The 18003-nt window shown below is 59.0% G+C and overlaps 1 protein-coding gene across 8 annotated transcripts in view; it reads left to right on the plus strand.

Annotated features, from left to right (window-relative positions):
• Tbc1d16 (TBC1 domain family member 16) overlaps positions 1-18003 on the plus strand; it is a 72175-nt gene that overhangs the window by 20084 nt on the left and 34088 nt on the right. Inside the window, exon 1 of one of the 8 annotated variants that reach the window (XM_078041503.1) lies at positions 14390-14592. The exons of the other annotated variants lie outside the window; for them this stretch is intronic. The gene's annotated coding sequence lies outside the window, so the exon portion shown is untranslated. Of the gene's footprint in view, positions 1-14389; positions 14593-18003 lie in introns of those variants that run through there. 8 annotated transcript variants of the gene reach the window in all.

An 18003-nucleotide genomic window follows, 5' to 3' on the forward strand; every position in this document is an offset into this window, starting at 1 on the left:
TCCGGACATCAGGCTGAGCGTTGCCGGGCCCCGGGCTCCGTGTGCTGTGGATCATAGCACGCACCTAGTTGAAAGCAAGTATTTTTATGCTTTCAGCTATGCCCGGCTCAGTGAGGTCACCAGGCTCTGTGGGGTGTCCCAATGTCATCCCCGTTGGGTGGGAGGGGGAGGGAACCTCAAGGTTCAGGGACTTGCTGGAGGGCTCTGGCCATTACATAAGCCACAGGTTTGAGCCCAGCTAGGTCTTCACCAGGGATGGACCCATGGGAGCCAGGGAGAAAGGGGTCGAGGGACTTGGAACCTTTGTGGGTTCAGCAGGAAGTCAACTCAGATGGACACCCTCCTGGTTTGATCCCCTCAACAGAGTCCACTGACGATGTCTGTCTCAGGTGCTTGAGATGAAAGGTACCACTTGGCCATAAGAAGGACTGTGTCCCCACTGAGGTCTGTTGAGTCCTGTGGTGTCCTGGGCTGGGGACCAGCTGGGCATGAACCTCTAGTCCAGCGGGATCCACGGCCAGGCCAGTCAGAGCACCCCCTGGTGGTGCCACGCTGGCAGTGCAGCGCAGTGCTGGATTTCCTGCACCCCAGGGCTCAGGCGGAGTGAAAGGCTCCTCACCTGCTTTATCCCTCACTGTGCCCCACAGGGGTGGCAGGCTGGTCCGCGGCCTCAGGGCTGAGGATGTAATTCAGAGCTGTCTGTCTGTCTGCTGTCTGTCCAGCAGCCTCGCCTTGCTAGGAGTACACGTTTGGGAATTAGGAAGCTGTGTGCAGGGTGAGTCTGGCACCTGATTGGCCTGAACCTGAGAAGGTTCCTTCTCTTCCCTCTCGGTTTACCTGTTGAAAGGTGATCACATCCATCCTAGGGGGTTTTGTGAGAAAGCACCCCCGGCTGCCCTTTCCATCCTCTGCAGCGTGGCTTTCAGGGGTCGCCCCGGGCTTCCACACAGACCCGATGCCCAGCATCTCCAGGTGCCTCCAGAGCAGTGATGCCCACGGGGGCTGCTTCTGTCCCCGGGACGCGTGGCCACACCAGGTGCTTTCTTACAGCCGAGGATGGGCGATGTTGGCACCCAGAGGGTGGAAGGGGGTGCCCAGGCTCACTCTGGGTGCTTAGCTGCCTCCCTCCCAGCCATACCCAGCACCCCAGCCCTTGTCATGGGTCCCCTTTACCCAGGCTTCCACCTCCTCCCCTCTCCTGACCCCAGCCTGTGCAGAAGAATCAGCTGGCTCCAAGAAGGCTTTTGCCTCTGGATTTTGGGGGAACCGCCATCCCTCCAAAGGGGCTGAGGAGGGCGCTCCTCGCCTTGCCCTTCTTGGGCCAGAGCCTGGGTCCCTCCCGAGGCTGCAGGGCCTGCTGGCAGCTGTCGGGAGGTCAGTGGTTCACTAGGAACTTTGGACACGTCTGCTCTAAGCCTCGCTTCACCTGCTGTTGTATAATTTTGTGCGTTTGACACTCAGTTGCCTCCTAGGTCTGAAATGTGGCCCAGAACCCCTTCTTGCAAGGTCAGTCAGCGTGAAGGTCAAGTGCTAGGCTGGGGTATGTGGTCAGCAAGCCTGGCCTAGGGACCGGAGCCTGGTGCTGGGGAGTGGTCACCTCCTCCCCTCCCCTGCTCATCACTCTCGGCTGCAGCCTCAGTGTGCTTGTGCCTTGGGCCTCTCCACCTGAGCCCCTGACAGGTGCGCCTTCCCCTCATCCTGTACCGTGCAGTTTGGCTGAGGCTCACTGGACACCCTGTGTTAGTCCGTTTTCTTATGACAGCAAAATACCTGAGGCTGGATATTTATAAAGAGGTTCATTCAGCCACCAGTTCTGGAAGCTGAAAGTCCCCATCAAATTGTCCTCTGGTGAGGGCCCCCTGGGCTGCGGCCCATCATGGCAGAGGGCATTGTAGGGGGAGTGTGTGCGGGACAGCGAGGTCACAGAGCAAAACAGAAAGCCAGGGTGCGGAGAGGGGCCAGGCACGCTCTTCTACAATAACCCTCTTGAGAGAAATAACCCGAGTGCTCAGAGCCCATGCCGTTGAGGCACACCCCCAATGACCTGAGCACCTTCCATCAGGCCCCAGCTCTTAAAGGCCCCCCCCCCTCAACACCACCCCACGGGGGACCAGGCTTCCAGCACAGGAACTCCAGGGGGACACTCCAGCCTTATCCAAGCCACAGCATGGTTAAGCCCAGTCCCCACCCTGCCTCCCATCAGGTCTGGTGTGGAACGAGCCTGCTCTGCGTGACGGGCTGCAAAACAGTAAATGAAGAAGCAGATGTGGGTTTGGAGAAGGGCGGGCCCTGGAGTCGGCATTTCCCGGCCTTTCCTTGCCCCTCTGCAGCTTGTGCCCAGTGTGCTCTCCTGGTCCCCGGAAGCAGAGAGGGTGCTCCTTGCTGCTTCTCCATCCCCTGCGGCTCCTGGCACATGATGGTGCAGTAGGAAGTCCTCCTTGAGTGGTCCCTGGTGCCAGACGACTAGAACAGACATCCCCCCTTGGGCTGCACGTGAGCGTCCTGGGGCAGCCTTCCCAAGTCCTGCTGCCCAGGCCACACCCAGACCAGTAGAGCCAGCCTCGCTGGGGGCGGGGTTACACCCCATGAACTCTGAGCTCCCCAAGGGTTTCTGAGTGCCACTGTGAGAGGGCCCAAAGGGAGAGGCGGGTCCTGGTGTGCCCAGCTGGGAGGGTCAGGGCTGAGATCCAGTGGCCCGATGCCCAGCAGGGGGCGTGGCTCTGAGGCCTTGCAGTGCGCACACAGCTGCTCCATAGTCAAGGTTCCTCCAGGCCTGGGAACCCAGCGCCCCAGGAGGCCAGGGCAGGTAGGCTGGCTCACGGGGCCCCTCTAGTGGTAAAACTGAAGAACTACACATGCAGGCTGAGTAGCTGGCTGGGTGGGCCCAGGGGAACAGCTCTGGGGATCCCAGAGTCCCCCAGACATTTTATTATTTGGTAGGTAGTTCACAGAAGGTCTGCGTGTCTCCTGGGCTCTCCATGTCTGTGGGCTGCCTGGAGTACGGCTGGTGGGGGTCTGGTTCCCAGGAGGCAGGGCCTCCCACCCAGCCATGGTCGTCTTCCACCCCCGCTCAGTGACGCCTGGAAGTGACCGTGCCAGCCTTCAAGGCATGCCTAGGGAAGGGTCACCGCCATTCCTTGCATGGACCCCCCCCCTCCCTGAGATGCTGAGCTTTCACCAGCAGGATCAGATCTGGCTCTGTGCCCACCTTCCAAAGTGATCTGGGCTGATGGGGAGGAGGAACCCTGTCTTTCCTTTTGCCCCGAGAGGGACCCGATCCAGTCTCCAGACCCAGCTGGGTGAGGGTGTGATGTGGCACACCTGGCGTGGCCTGGTCGTGGCCTGGTCGGTCGGCCCAGTCCAAACGTCTCTTCCGGGACTCGTCTTAGGGAATAGCCCAAATTACAGAAGGCACTCTTCACCGGAGGGAGGGAGGAAAGAACCGAGACGCCAACCGCAGAGCAGGAGGCAGACCCACTATCTCCTCCTACCCGAGGCAGGAGTTTTGGCTGCGGCGCCCTCTGTGGCTGAGACCAAGCGGTCCCGGGCTGCCCAGTAGCACAGTGGCCACCACCAGCTTCACACGGCTCACGAACCCTGGAATGTGAAACTACCGCTTGAGCGGCCTGATTTTAATTTTGCAAGATATTGATTAGTGTGAACTCAAATGCCACCTGGGGCAGTGGCCACTAGGTCGGACATAGACAGTTTTGTAGTGTAATCATGAGACTTTTTTCCTCTTCCCAATTTTCAGACATTTCATTCTGTGATAATATTCATCTTAGCATGAAAACCTTTTTCCTTTTTTTCTGTGGTCCTGGGGTTGAACCTGGGTCCTCGCACGTGCTGGGCCAGTGCTCACTACTGAGCTACAGCCTCTGCCCACGAGAACCAATCTTAAAAAATAGTTGGCCCTGCACTCCCGGGGCATGTCTGCTACTGAAGAAGCCCTGAGGCGGGAGACCCAGCGCTGATGACCCCCCATCAGCCCACAGTGATCCTCAATGTCTTTGTGCCCCGGAAACAGGGCTCTTTTCTCTCCTGTGGGATCCTCTTGTCAGTCTTTCTCAGGGTGGCTGAGAAATGTGCACTAGTGAAGTGTGCACTCGGGGTTACAGGATGACTTTCTTTTCTTTCTTTTTTTAAAATTTATTTATTTATTTATTTATTTATTTGGTTCCGGGGATTGAACCCAGAGGTGTGTCCCCAGCCCTTTTTATTTTCTTTTTATCTTGAGACAGGGTCTCACTAAGTTACTGAGGCTGACTTTGGACCTGTCATCCTCCTGCCTCAGCCTCCCTAGCTGCTGGGATTGCAGGCGTGGCCACCACACCCGGCCTGGTCCTTTTTCTGTGGTTTCCTGTTGCGGTGTTTCTGCTGGCTCACTCGGGGCCCAGGTGAGCCTGGCACAGCCACAGGTGGGCCCTGGGCTAGCCAGCAGGGGTTGGGGTCCTGCCAGGAGGCCCATCTGCCTGCCCGCTGAGCTGGGCCTTCCTGTGCACAAGATATAAGATTTTTCACCTCCCAAGGATCGATTGCTGCCCCTTTATTGGTGACCATGCCCCCTGTTGAGAATGTATTTCCTGAAAGAATGAGTTCATTTTCTACTGATCAGCAACAAGATCGTCCACAAGTTTGTCTCAGTCTATTTCTGCTGCTATAATAAAACATCACAGACTGGGGAGCACCCGCTCCCTGCAGGTGGACAGCTCTGTGAGCCCCTGTGGATCCTGCCTCCCTCGGCCTTTGAGAGGCGCTCTGTGCCTGCCCTGTCGCTGCTCTCGGGCGGCCCGCCGTGTGTCCGCACCACCGCGTCTGCGGCTGAGTTCTTCCCGGATCTGTGTTCGGCCAACTTACATTTAACACCCTGCGAGTTGGGGGCTTCCTTGTTGGCCAGTGCCACTCTGGGTGCGAGCCCTGTGACCCTCCCAGCACAGAACAGGCCTGCAGGCGTCTGCGGAGAAGAAGAGGGGCAGCAAGGACAAGTGACTGGTGCCCCTCAACAGGGTGGCTTTGTCCTTGGGGAGGGAGGAGGTCCAGGTTTCTCTGCAGCCTGGCGGACTGCTGACCTCGCCATAAATGGTACGCAAGCGCTTTGGGAAGAGGAGCAGTGACGGCAGGTGTCGGCCACAGTGGTGGCTTATCAACAGCAGCCTCTTGCACCCTGCGTGTACTGGGGACAGAAGCGAGGCACGCTGGGGCGGGGGGTGTCCCAGTCTTGGGAAGGCTCTGGAATCAGTGAGCCTGGGGGTCCAGGACCCGTCACCTGCAGCACGAGTGTGTGGGTGCTGTCACCCAGGACCCACTCCAGGCAGAGCGGGTGGACGCTGCCAGATTCCAAGCCCCTCCAGTTTCCCGGACAGCCTGGTTCCTCCTCGCTGTCCCCCCTAGCTGTCCCCCCAGCTGTCCCCCCGCAGGCATGCCCAGAGTGAGTCCACTTTCCCCTGGACCTGCCTAGAGAGGGAATGCAGCAGACCTGGGCCCTCCAACCCTCCCTGTCCCTCTGTCCTGGTCAGATAGCTGCCAACTCTGGAGGACAGAGGCCTGAGAAGACGAGGAGGAGCGGGTGGGGGCACAGCTGGCACGTGGGGAGGGCCACAGGCAGGCAGGGTCGAGGCAGGACCAGGGTGGGACGGAGGGAGTGCAGGTGGGGGGCTGCCTCCCCAGGGGAGAGGTGAGCGGGTCCAAAGACCCCTTGGGTGTCGAGGGGCCAGGAACCAGTGAGAGACGCAGCTGGGAGGGGTACCTCCTGCCCCCCCCAAACGTCAGGACCACACCCCAGCTCCACGGGGCCAGCCCAGGCACCTGGACACCCATCACCCGGAGGAGCCGGCAATGTCCCCCTCCGCTCCCAGGCCCCACCCACCCGCCTGCTCAGGGAGCCGCAGCTTCCCGGGCTGGCAGCAGGCGGCAGGCGGCAGGCGGCAGGCGGCAGGCGGGGGCCGGGCAGCTCCGAGGATCTGTTGTTTGGGTTTGTTTGCGCTTCTGCGATCGGGAGCTGAGATTTATTTCTTTAAAACACGCCATCTCCCGACACCCTGCAATCTGCTCGGAGCCGCTGAAGACTAATCTTGTCTGGTGTCGGTGGCACTTGGCAGGCTCCTCGCCGCCCGCTCGCCCCCAGCCTGCCCTGCCACACGGCCGCTGCCAGCCGCTCCCGTGCCAGGAGGGCAGCGGTCCCTGATCCCGAGGAAGCCTCCTCAGGAAGGGCCAGGGGTCCACACAGTGTCCCCCCACGCAGAGAAAGCCACAGGAAGTGGGAGTCGTGTTGCCTGGGGGCCTCACCCAGACCCAAGCAGGGCCCTCCCCCTGGCTGCCCCTCAGCTCCGGGGCTCCCTATAAGGTGTGGGGTCCTTGGCAGGAGGCGGGGGCTTGGGCAGCTGAGCAGCTCCCCACGGTGTGTGGAGAGGCCTGTGAGGTCTTCCAGGTCCAGCTGCGAGCCCCAGCTCCTCCCAGACCCCTGGGTCTGGACTTGGCAGGCGTCTGACCTCTGCACCTCGGCCTCCTTAGTGACACTGGGCCACCAGGTGGGTTGAGTCCCGCAATAGGTGAGGTACTGAGGGGGGAGTTGGCCTGGTGCTGGGGAGGGGGGGTCAGCCTGCTGTTGAGGGGGGTCATCCTGGTATTGAGGGGTCGTCCTGGTGTTGAGGGTCCACCTGGTGCTGGGGGGGTCATCCTGGTACTGTGGGGTCATCCTGGTGCTGGAGGGTCCACCTGGTGCTGGGGGGTCATCCTGGTGTTGAGGGGTCATCCTGGTGTTGAGGGGTTGTCCTGGTGTTGAGGGGTCATCCTGGTGTTGAGGGGTTGTCCTGGTGTTGAGGGGTCGTCCTGGTGTTGAGGGGTCGTCCTGGTGCTGGGGGGTCATCCTGGTGCTGGGGGGTCATCCTGCTGTTGAGGGGTTGTCCTGGTGTTGAGGGGTTGTCCTGGTGCTGGGGGGTCATCCTGGTGTTGAGGGGTTGTCCTGGTGCTGGGGGGTCCACCTGGTGCTGGGGGGTCGGCCTGGCCAGCAGCGCTCAGCGCTGTGGCTTTCAGGAGGTGCCCTTATCCACTTCACAGCCTGCTCCAGATGCCCCGGGACAGAGTGCCCCAGACCCACAGTGGCTTAGCCTGTGCTCACAGCCTGGAGGCCAGAAGCCTGCACCAGGGAGGGCTGGTGGTGCACCCGTGGGCCTGGGCAGGGTCCCTCCTGCTACTTCTGGTTCCTGGCCTCATCGATATCCCAGCCTCAGTCTCTGACTCCACCGCCCCTCCCTGTGCCCTCGGTGCCTCCAGGGACACCAGCCACTGGACTGGGCCACCCTGTTCCAGCAGAGCCTCATGCTAACCTGACAACACCTGCAAAGACCCTTTGTCCAAATAAAGTTGGGAGTTTGGGGCAGCCGTGAAACGTGATTCACCCCTCACAAGCTGTGGCCACTGGCTTTAATGTCTGAAGCCGGTGTCACCATCCCATTTAGGAGAAGATGGGAGCAGAGTTCAAGGCCTTTCCACAAGGTCTCTGCTCAATGAGTTCCTGGCTGTGGCATCAACTCTGAAGTAAAAGCAAAAAGCTAAGTCTAGACCGTGCCCCGTGAAGCCCCTCCCCATTGGCACCCAAGAGGTCCTGAGTCCCCAGAGAGGTGGAGCCTGAGCCAAGCAGCCGTGGAGCCTGCCTTGAAGGCGACGGAGTGACACGTGCCCATTTTGGAAATTTTGGGGAAAGGCACAGGGAGAGTGGTTGTGCTCTTCCAACCCTCTCCTGCCGCGTCCCATCTTGGCTCCACTCGTTCTTGGCCTTTCAGAGTTGGGAGTTGCAATCATCTGTCCCAGGACTTGGTGGATGGGCCAGAGAGTGTTTTCTGCTTTGGGGCCCAAATGGCCATTGCTGCCCCTTCTCAACCCTGCCCTGTATTCCAAATGCTACCACCACGGTGTGGGAACGGGTGTGGCTGTGTTCCATCTAACCTCATCATGGGCACTGAGGTGTGGACTTTGTATAATGTGTATAAAATCTTCCTCCTCCTCCTCTCCTCCTCCTCCTCTCCTCCTCCTCCTCCTCCTCCTCCTCCTCCTTCTTTTTTTTTTTAATATTTATTTTTTAGTTCTTGGCGGACACAACATCTTTGTTGGTATGTGGTGCTGAGGATCGAACCCAGGCCACACGCATGCCAGGCGAGCGCGCTACCGCTTGAGCCACAACCCCAGCCCCTCCTTCTTCTTCATTTAAAAATGTCCAGTGTGTTCTTTACACAAACCTGTGCACAAATGCCAACGGCAGCCTTGTTCACAATGCCCCCATCGGAAGCCATCAACATGGGTGGTAGCAGACTGTGGTGCATCTGGACTTGGGAATGTGGCCTATGGATGGGAAGAAGGGAGCCGTGGAGCCAGGGAAGAACCTTTGGGTCCCGTTGCCAAGTGAAGGGACCCAGTCCCAAAAGGCCACGCACATGGGACATTGAGAAAGAGGCAGGGAAGTGATGGGAAGGGCACCCGCTGCGGGAGTTCAGGGAGGGAGGGGCCAACAGGCGGCCACAGGGCTGTCAGTCCCTGAACGGTCGGTCACCCAGAGCCTGCTGAGACCCGTACCTGGGCGAAGTCCTAACATAAATGGGGACCTTAGTTACGACCCACGGTGTATCAGCACTGTATCCTGTGTCAGTTATGAGCACCCATGTATCAATATTGGTTCATCAATTACAGCAAATCCAGCAGGGGGCAGGGCGCTGGGGCTGGGGCTCAGTGGTAGAGAGAGAGAGAGAGAGAATTTTTTAATATTTATTTTTTAGTGGACACAACATCTCTGTTTGTATGTGGTGCTGAGGATTGAACCCGGGCCGCACGCATGCCAGGCAAGTGCGCTACTGCTTGAGCCACATCCCCAGCCCCTAAGTGGTAGAGCCCTTGCCTAGCAGGTGTGAGGCCCTGGGTTTGATTCTCAGCACTGCATATAAATAAATGAATTAAGTAAAGAGGTCCATCAGCAATTAAATATCTATTTAAAAATCATTTTTAAAAATCTAGCACACAAATACAAGACGTTAATAAGAGGTGAACCCGGGTTACGTGGCATGGGGCTACGGGGAATCTGTATTCTGCTCAGTTTTTCTGTGAGCCTGAAACTGCCCTAAATAAGTAAAGTCTCTTGATTGGAAACAGCCTGTGAGTTCATGGGCTGCACAGACAGCAGCCTGGACTTAGCTCTTGGCCACAGTTTGGTGACCTCGGGGTCAGACCAGCACTGTCCGTTGGAAATGCAGTGGGAGCCGACCTGTGATCTAAAGTTTTCCGTTAGCCGTGATTCTTAAAAATGTTGATTTTGAGGTAACTGTTTTCACAGGAAGCTGAAAAACAAAGGAAGTATGGGGAGGTCCTGGCCCCTGGCCTCCTGTTCCCCCAGGGAGGCATCAGACGCGCCCCAAGCTGGGGGTGCTCCCAGCTGGTGCAGCCCACGGGTCGCAGGCTCAGGTAGCCTGGTGCCCCCCAGCATTGAGATGCAAGGCGCAGGCTCCCCCAGGCCACTCCTGTGTAGTCGCCTGGTCTCCATCCCTGACCCCGTGACCAGCTCTCCTTTCCGCCTCTGTAAGGTTCCTCAACGTGGAACATGCAGCCTGAGGCTGGGCTGGCACGCTCCCTGGCCCCCTCGGGTGTGCGACACACAGGGGACTTTGCTGCCTCCCTGTGCAGGCGTCCTGTGGGAGGCCACTCACCCGCGGACGGACGTCCATGCTTGTTTCTGTCTGGGGCTGTGAGGAACGAGCTGCCTTATCAACATTCACGTGCAGGTTGTTGTCTGAACCGAGGTTTCCATTTCTCTGGGATAAATTCTCAGGAATGCAGTGGCCAGTGACCAGGGGTGTGTTTACTTTTAAAAGAAGTTGCTGAACCGTTTTCCACAGTGGCCATGCCCTGTTACTGTCCCCCTCCCCACCCCAGCAATTCGTGAGTGACCCAGTCACTGTTCTGCGCCCTCACCAGAATTTGATGTTGTCACTTCCTTTTTTTTGAGATGGGGGTCTCAGTGGCCCAGACGGGGCTCAACTCGGACTCGGTGACCCCCTGGCTCCTGTTGTGGCTGTTCTGACAGGTGTGTGGTGACACCTTGCTGCGGTTTAAACCTGAGTTTCCCTGATGGCAGGTGACGCTGAGCATCTGCATTCCCCTCCCGTGGAACGTGCTCCTGTTGTAATTGGTTTCGCTTTCTTTTTGCGGCTGAATTCTAATATATTCTGGAACATATTAAATGTATTTGGTTTATGATGAACGTGTGGTTTGCAGACATCTCCCCAGTCCTCAGCTTCTCACCCTCTCACGGGAGCTTTCTCAGAGCACAACACTTTGGTTTGTGAGGTTCAAGTCATCCTTTTCTGTCGTTCTTTTATGGATCCTGCTGTTGACGTCAAGTCTGGTAACTTCTGGCCTGGCCCTAGGTCCTGAGACGTTCTAGTGTCTTCCTGGAAGTGCTTGGCTTTACAGTCAGATCCGAGGCCCAATCCGAGTTAATTTGGGTGTGAGGTGTGGGGTTCGAGGCGGCCTCGGCCTCCGTTTTCTGGATAGGGTCACTTTTATGCCTCTGTCCAAGGTCAGCTGGGAATATTTGTGTGGGTCTTGTTCGCTACATTTTTTTTTTTTTTAAGAAGTAGATACAATTAATTGTAACAACGACCCTGAGTACCCAAAAGAGTCTCATGTCAATATGCCGTCGATGTCATATAATCAATATCCCGGGGGGTGTTGGACACGTGCCGTGTGTACTGGTGCCTGGAACGCACCTCCAGAGCGCTGGCTCCTTCAGGCCTGCTGTCGTGAGGGGCTGGGGCCCGCCGTGGCCAGTGGGGTCTGCACAGGAAGGGTCCTGCCCAGCCCTGCTGTGGGCCAGCTCTCTCTGGATCCCCCTGGTCCTTTATCCTTGATGGCTGGGTGGCTTCTAGGAGTCTGGAGAGGGCCCATTGCCCCTGCCAGGGCACCCTGCAGCCCTGACGCTCCCCGGGCCTGCTGGAGTCCAGAGGCAGGTTCTGAAGCGACGCGCTGTGGAGCCTCTGCCCCGCGACTTCGCCTTGAGATCCTCCTGTAGGCTGCCCACAGGGACCGGGGGGTCTTCCAAAGCCGACCCTTTTCTACTAAATCTCCCAGGACAGGAGGAAACCAGTGCCCCGCTCTGCTGAGCCAAGGAGAGGGAGGTCCAGGTCCCTGGCCAGGAGGCACTGTCCCCAGGGCCTGTGCCTCTGTGGCAGGAGGGCTTTCCAGGGCTGGCTTGTCAGCCTGTGCCACTGCAGCGCACACATCTCCACGCCTCGCTGGGGCTCCCTGACGCAACCCTGGCCGATTGGTGTCACGGTGTCACCGGGGCTTGTGGGCTCTCCCGGGGACTGAGCTGCTCTGATGCAGAGGGCCGCCCATGGGAGCAGGAAGCCAGGCGCCCAGGGGCCCCCAGGCCTTACGTCTCAGCTCTGGCAGAGTTCCCGCTCGCTGGGAGGCCCAGGGGCACCTCTGAGAGCTCTGAGTGTGAGGTCACAGGCTCCCAGAAGCAGTGACGTGGCAGAGTCCCCAGGGCACCTGGGAGCTGGCGCCATGCCCTTGGGGACGCGCCTGGCTGTTGCAATGTAACGAACACCTGATGAAACTCCCTAAAGTCAGGGAGGGACCTGTGTCTTGTGGCAGGATTTTCTGGCTCCTGGCTTGTGTCCTCCCAGCAGAGTCAACAGAGAGGGCCCCCATCAGCCGCAGCCCAGGTCCCCACGCGCCAGGCTGCCCGACACCCCTCTCCTGCACCTCGCTGTGTGTGGAAGTGCAGTTCTCTTGACAGCCCACAGCAGCGGGGGGCACTAGCCCATACCCAGGCCACCACCCTTGAGCACCGTGGGCGTGGAAGTCGGCGTCTGGGCTCAGGCCCCGACCGCCCCTGGTGCTGACCACATCCCAGCTCTCCTGGCCCTGTGCCTGGCAGGACATGCCCTCATGACCTCAGTTTCCCCAGTACCTGGTGGGGCCAGCCTCTGACCCTCCCCAGAGACTGCCCTGAGGGGCTTCTGAGCACAAGTCCCGAGGACAGCGTGGGCTTGGCACCTCACTGGGGCTTGTGACAGGCTCTTGAGATGACCTTGGCCCCCACGGTCCCCCATGAGCGGTTGAGGGCCGCCCTGGGGGCTAAAGAGCAAATGGCACTTCCACCCATTTTGTTCAGTGGTCTCCAGGGTGGGCTGCAGGTCCTCGGGGGAGGCTGGCTGGGGGCTCTGGAGCCAGCAGGTTCCTGGGGGCAGGAGCGGGGGGTGGGGGCAGGAGAGAGGGGACTTGGAGGTGGAGACGTCCTGGAGGAGGAGAGGGCGGCCGCTGCTTTGTGAGTCACCAGAGGCGGCGGCCGTGTCAAGGAGGGAGCAGGACGGGGACCCCACAGAAGGGTGCCGGGGAAGTGTGGCCCTCCAGGGCTGTGGGTGAGGTCAGGCAGGCCGGGCCTGGAGGCCCCGGGATCTGTCTCGCTTCTGTAAATATTTAAACACAGGAGGATTATTTTTGGTAGCTCCGTCTCTCTCCAAGGCTGGCGGGCTGCCGGGGTGGGTGTCGAGTGACAGCGTGCCGCCGCCCCTCGGTGCTGCACGCTCTCGTGGTTCCAGGGGCCTCTGTTTGGTTTGGGTCACAGTAGCCCCTTTTGGGAGGCGTGGAGAGGTGGCCCTTGGCATGCCTTCCAGGTGATGCCAGTGTGAAATGTGTGTCCTGCTTGTCCCCGAGCCTCCCTGTGGTGGTGGAAGGTGACGGTTTCCTGAGCTGCTGGACCACCAGCTGCCAAGAACAGCAGTGGCACGCAGGGTCAGAGCCAACGGGCACACCAGCGAGGTCACTGTGTTCACCAGCCTCCTGGGGAGAAAGGGTCCATTGTGTGCTGTGGGGGGGGGGCGCAGACCCCAGCACGCCAGGCGGCGGCCACCACTAGGGACGGATGTGAACACAGATCACCGAGGTCCAGGGGCAGAGGGGCCCTTTCTTCCTGCTCCAGATGGGTTGGGGCACCATGGCCCCACGTGCTCCCTACGTGGGGGAAGATGGCAGACGGCGTCCCCAGGAAACCCCGGGTGAAGGTGGCACTGCAGCCCAGAGGGACCTGTGGTGCCCAGCAGATGGCAGGCTTCTCCCAGATCAGTAGGGGCTGTCCACTGCCGCTGCCTCCTCTGTCCCTTTCCTCCCCAACACCCCCAACTTGTCCTGCCCCTCCGTCCCCCTGCCCCCTCCCTGCCCGCTCCCTCCCCGGGCTGGGTTTGTCAACTCTGAACGACGTGGACCCTAGCTGGCCAGGGCCTGGAAGCTGTTACCAGGGCTGGGCTGGCTGTGGGCTGTCGGCCAGGACAGGCGCTCCCACCCACCTAGCCCTCGCAGGGCCTGCTGGACCCCATGGCTACTGGGCCATGCACCCACACCCCGGCGCTCCGGCGCCTTTCACGCCCCCCTGACCTTCCCTCGCCTCTCCGGGTGTCTGGTGGGTGGAGGATCCGCAGTGACCGCACCCTCACCCTGTCTCCAGCCACGCAGGCTCCCCAGAGACCAGACAGGTCCTAGACAGCCTCTGGCCCCAAAGTAGAGGCTGATGTTTCGCCTGGGTCGGGTGGGCAGCTGGACAGCCTGTGTGGACACACAGACCTGCAGGGAGGCCGTCAGAGCTCGACGTGGCCTCATCTGGAAATCACTCCATGAACCTCCTGCTTAAAAAAAAAAAAAATTATTACAGAGATGATTCATGGTCCATATAGAAGTGTTAGGAAAAAGGGACTCAGGTTCACACACTGCCGTAGCAGGTTGTCCACAGGAGCCAAAGGCGAAGCCCCACGTGCCCCTCGGCAGGCTAGTGGACACAGCGACGTGGAACGAACCCTGGGCTGGGGGTGTGGCTCAGTGGGCAAGCTCTCGGGGAGCTCTGGGCCCTGGAGGCCCAGGGTGCGGGCGTGAGGCACGTTCGCCGGCATGGAAGGAAGGCAGTTCTGACACAAGGTAACATGCAGAGCCCTGAGGACACTGTGTTACATGAAATCAGGTCACCAGGGGACAGACCCTGTACGGCCCTGCTCGTGACGTCCCTGGAGTCTCGGACTTGGAGACAGACGCTGGCGTGGAGGCTGCCAGGGCCAGGAGGGGTGGGAGCCGTCACCGGGTGCAGAGTTCAGTTTTGCAAGATGGAAGGTCGCAGAAGTGGACGGTGGCAGCGGTTGCACCACAGTGTGGATGTCACTGTCCCTGCTGGCTCCAGGATGGTCAAGGCAGTAGGTTCTTGTCATGTGCACTTTTATTGGCCCCTCACCACAGTTTATTGGCCGGAGGCGCTGGCCAGCGTGCGGGGCCACTTGGCGCTCGTCTTCCCAGCTTCCTGGAACACGCTTCTCCCCATTAAGTCCTTGGAGCTCTTGGAAGTGCCCGACAGTTGGTCATGAACTTCCAGGGTTGGGAAATCATGCTGCTGGCCGTGGGCAGAACCAGCCGGGTGGAAGCAGCTGAGCTGCTGGCCTTGCGGGCCTGGAGGGAAAAGCTGCGGCAGTCCATCCGAGTCGGTGGGCTCTGAAGCTGGTCCTTCCCAGAGACCCCACATGAAGGGCTGGACAGCCCGGGATGAAGCTTCCAGAGCCTTCTCAGGTCAGCTCAGGGATGATACTTTCCCAGTGTTTTCATGAGCTTAGAAAAATAGACTCTCCCACCGTCTCCTGGGAATTTGGAAACACGAGCCCGTTTCTGGGTGTGGACGCTGAACTGAGGCCTGCGCTGGGGGAGCCCAGGCCCGCTCCCAAGAGCTGACCTCCCAGCCTCCAGCCACCTCCAGAGGGCAGGACCCCTGGCTGATGCTTTGGGAGCCGGAAGGGAGTGTCAGGGAGGGGCTGGGTGGGTGGCCCCAGGACCACCGTGGGCCCCCCTCCCCGCCGCCTCCCTCAGTCGTGGTTCTCGCTCGTTCTCTGGTGAGCCTGGCCCCTCTGCTCGCGGCAGCAGGCCTGGTTCACGTGTTGAAGTGAAGGTCTAGTGTCTTGGCCTCTGAGCCAGCTCCTACAAGGTCCCTAGAGTCATCAGACTCAGGGACAGATGTTTGCATGCAGCAAAGGGAGGGTGAGATCCCAGGGCACGTGAACTGGGCTGCCGGAGAGGCCAAGGTCTGTAGATCTGGGCAATTACAGTGGCCTGTCATGTAACTGGCCTTGCCAGATGGCCACATGGGGAGGCTGCTGGTGGGGCTGGCAGTCCCGGGGCCCATACCCAACTGCACCCGAGGGCATCCCTGCCTTCTGAAAGGACACCAGATATGTTTGCCCCGTTCAGCATGTTTCCAAAGTCCAGGGTCTAGGCTGTTAATCCAGAGCTGTGATCTTTGTGTTTGGAGGGTGCTGGGCCAGACATCCCCCATGCCTTCCCTGAGGGCCTGCAAAGCCTATGCCATGGCTGGCTCCTGGGGGCGGCTCACAGTCCCTAGTGAAGACCTCAGGGTCCTGGCTCCTGGGAGCCTGAGACCATGGCCAACAGGGCACACTGTTACCACGGCTGTGACGGAGCCGTCCTGTAGGTGGTGTACCTACCTGGTGGCTTACCTACCTGCAGGCGGTAGGAGCCCACATCCTCAGGTTCACCAAGAGCCCATCAGAAATATCCAGGAAAATAACCATCCTCATCGCTGAGCAGCCCAGTGTAGCCGCTGTCCACACTGTGTTGGGTGTTAGAGGAGTCGGGAGGGATCGAAAGTCTCCGGGAGCACGTGTGCGGGTTCTGTACAAATGCTCTGCCGTTCTGTTCGGGGACTTTGGACCTGAGGGCTTTGGAACCACAGGGTCCTGCAGCCCTTACCCTGTGGATGCTGAGGGGCAATGGTGTCTAGAACAATCCTGATATCTGTGGACCCATGTCCCAGCAGCCTGTTCACGGTATCCAAAGGTGGATATGCCGGACAGTGAGAAAAGCAAAGACAGCTCGATTTTTATAAAGACTTCCTCCATGGTGGGCAAAAGGTCAGGTCTTTCTATCCAGGAAGTAACCAGTGTTCTTTTGGGGTCTTTCACTCAAACAGGGCACAGAGTGGCCACACTGTTGGGGACAGTAGGACATGCCAACTGCAAAGCCTGGCCACCCCACTGAACCTGGGAGTGACGGGAGGGGGCTTTGGCACTCGCCAGCACAGAAACCCACCCCCTGGGCAGAATGGGAGGGGCTCCAGCTTTGGGGATATAGCTCCAGTTCTTTTTATTTTGGGGGGTGGGTACCAGGGATTGAACTCGGGGTCACTTGACCACTGAGCCACACCCCAGCCCTATTTTGTACTTTATTTAGATACAGGGACTCCCTGAATTGCTCAGTGGCCTTGTTTTTGCTGAGGCTGGCTTGGAACTCATGATCCTCCTGCCTCAGCCCCCTGAGCTGCTGGGATTACAGGCGCGCCCCACTGCTCCCAGCAAAGCTCCAGTTCTTCTTCTTCTTTTTTAATTAGTTGTTAATGGACCTTTACTTTATTTATTTGTATGTGTATGTGGTGCTGAACCCAGAGCCTCACGCACGCTAGGCGAGCGCACCACCACTGAGCCCCAGCCCCAGCCCAGCTCCAGTTCTTCAATGGGCAAAATCTGTTCCCGTGTGGGCTCATGAGACCCTTCTGTGAAGGTCTCTGAGCAAGGGTGAACTAAGCGGAGGGTCTCAGGTGGCCCACATCAGGGTGCTGCTGGGCTGTCTGGAGCCTGTCTGTCACTGCGCCTCACGGCTCCTGCAGGGATGTTCACTGATTCACTCTGGAGAGTGCCCTGCTCACCCTCCACGTTCCTTCCTTTCTTTCTGTTTTTTGGTACCAGGGATTGACCCCAGGGGTGCTTAACCACTGAACCACATCCCAGCCCTTTTTAAAATATTTTATTTAGAGACAAGGTCTTGCTAGGTTGCCGAGGCTGGCTTTGAACTCGAATCCTCCTGCTTCAGCCTCCCGAGCCTGGATTACAGGTGTGCCCACTGTACCTGGCTCCATGTTCTTTTTCTGTCAATTTAAGAAACTCCTTTTGGAAAACTTTTTCACTGATTGAAAGGCTTTTCCTTGGCGAGGGCCTGAGGGTGCTGGGTCTGTAGGAAGGGCCTGGGTTCGACTGGCAGGTGTGGGCTGGGAATGTGCAAATCAGCATGAAAGAGGCCACTTCCCGAGGCCTCAGCGGCGAGGACTGGCAGGGGTACACGTCACCTTCCTTAGCAGACCCAGACTCTGATTTTGCATGGCTTAACTTACAAGACAAGAGGAGACTGCTACCTTTTGCTTCGGAGTTGACTACAGACTGATGGGCCAATACTTCTTGCATAGAGCCTTCTAGAAAAGCCTTTTTTTCCCCCTAAACGTAATTTCCCCCTTTTCATTGTGATTGATTTGTTTGGTTGTGATGTGTGTTGGCAGAACCATTAGTTACAGAGCACAGGAACCGATTGACAGGGACACCAGGCTGCTGTGTGTGTGTGTGTGTGTGTGTGTGTGTGTGTGACTTTGGGTAGTCCCGGTTTGGACTGTTTTGAGATGGGGCTCCTGCCACCTTCCCCCAGGGGACACGCTCTGCAGTGTGACCTGTGGGCCTGGCCTTGACTTTGACCTTGGGCAGATGGGCTGCAACCCCTGCCGTGGCTCAGGAGAGCAATGTGGCTGGCTCCAGGGCAGCACGGTGCAGGGTGCTGGGTACTGACTCAGCCTTTGCTACCTACAAGACTCCGGGAAGTTCCTGCATAAGCAGACCTCAGTTGACACTAACCGTCCTTGAAGAAGCGCTTGTTTTCCACCCCTCACAGGCCCAAGGTGTTCTGAAGCAGCGACCTCCTGTGAATGGGTTTAGGGTCACAGCAGGAGAGATAATCCTGCTTCCTGGGCCTGCTGGAGGCGATTCTGCCTTGGGCAGTGCCACTGGGTGGGCACTGCCCCAGGGCCATTCTGGATTTGACCCTCTGAGAGGGGCCCTGGCCCACCTCAGGTTTAAGGTCCCCCTGTGGAAACAAACTATGCCCCGGGTGGATTTGCTCCCAGGCCATCTTGGGAAGGAAAACAGCAGACAG

Source organism: Ictidomys tridecemlineatus, chromosome 3 (assembly GCF_052094955.1).
Source record: "Ictidomys tridecemlineatus isolate mIctTri1 chromosome 3, mIctTri1.hap1, whole genome shotgun sequence".
NCBI lineage: Eukaryota > Metazoa > Chordata > Mammalia > Rodentia > Sciuridae > Ictidomys > Ictidomys tridecemlineatus.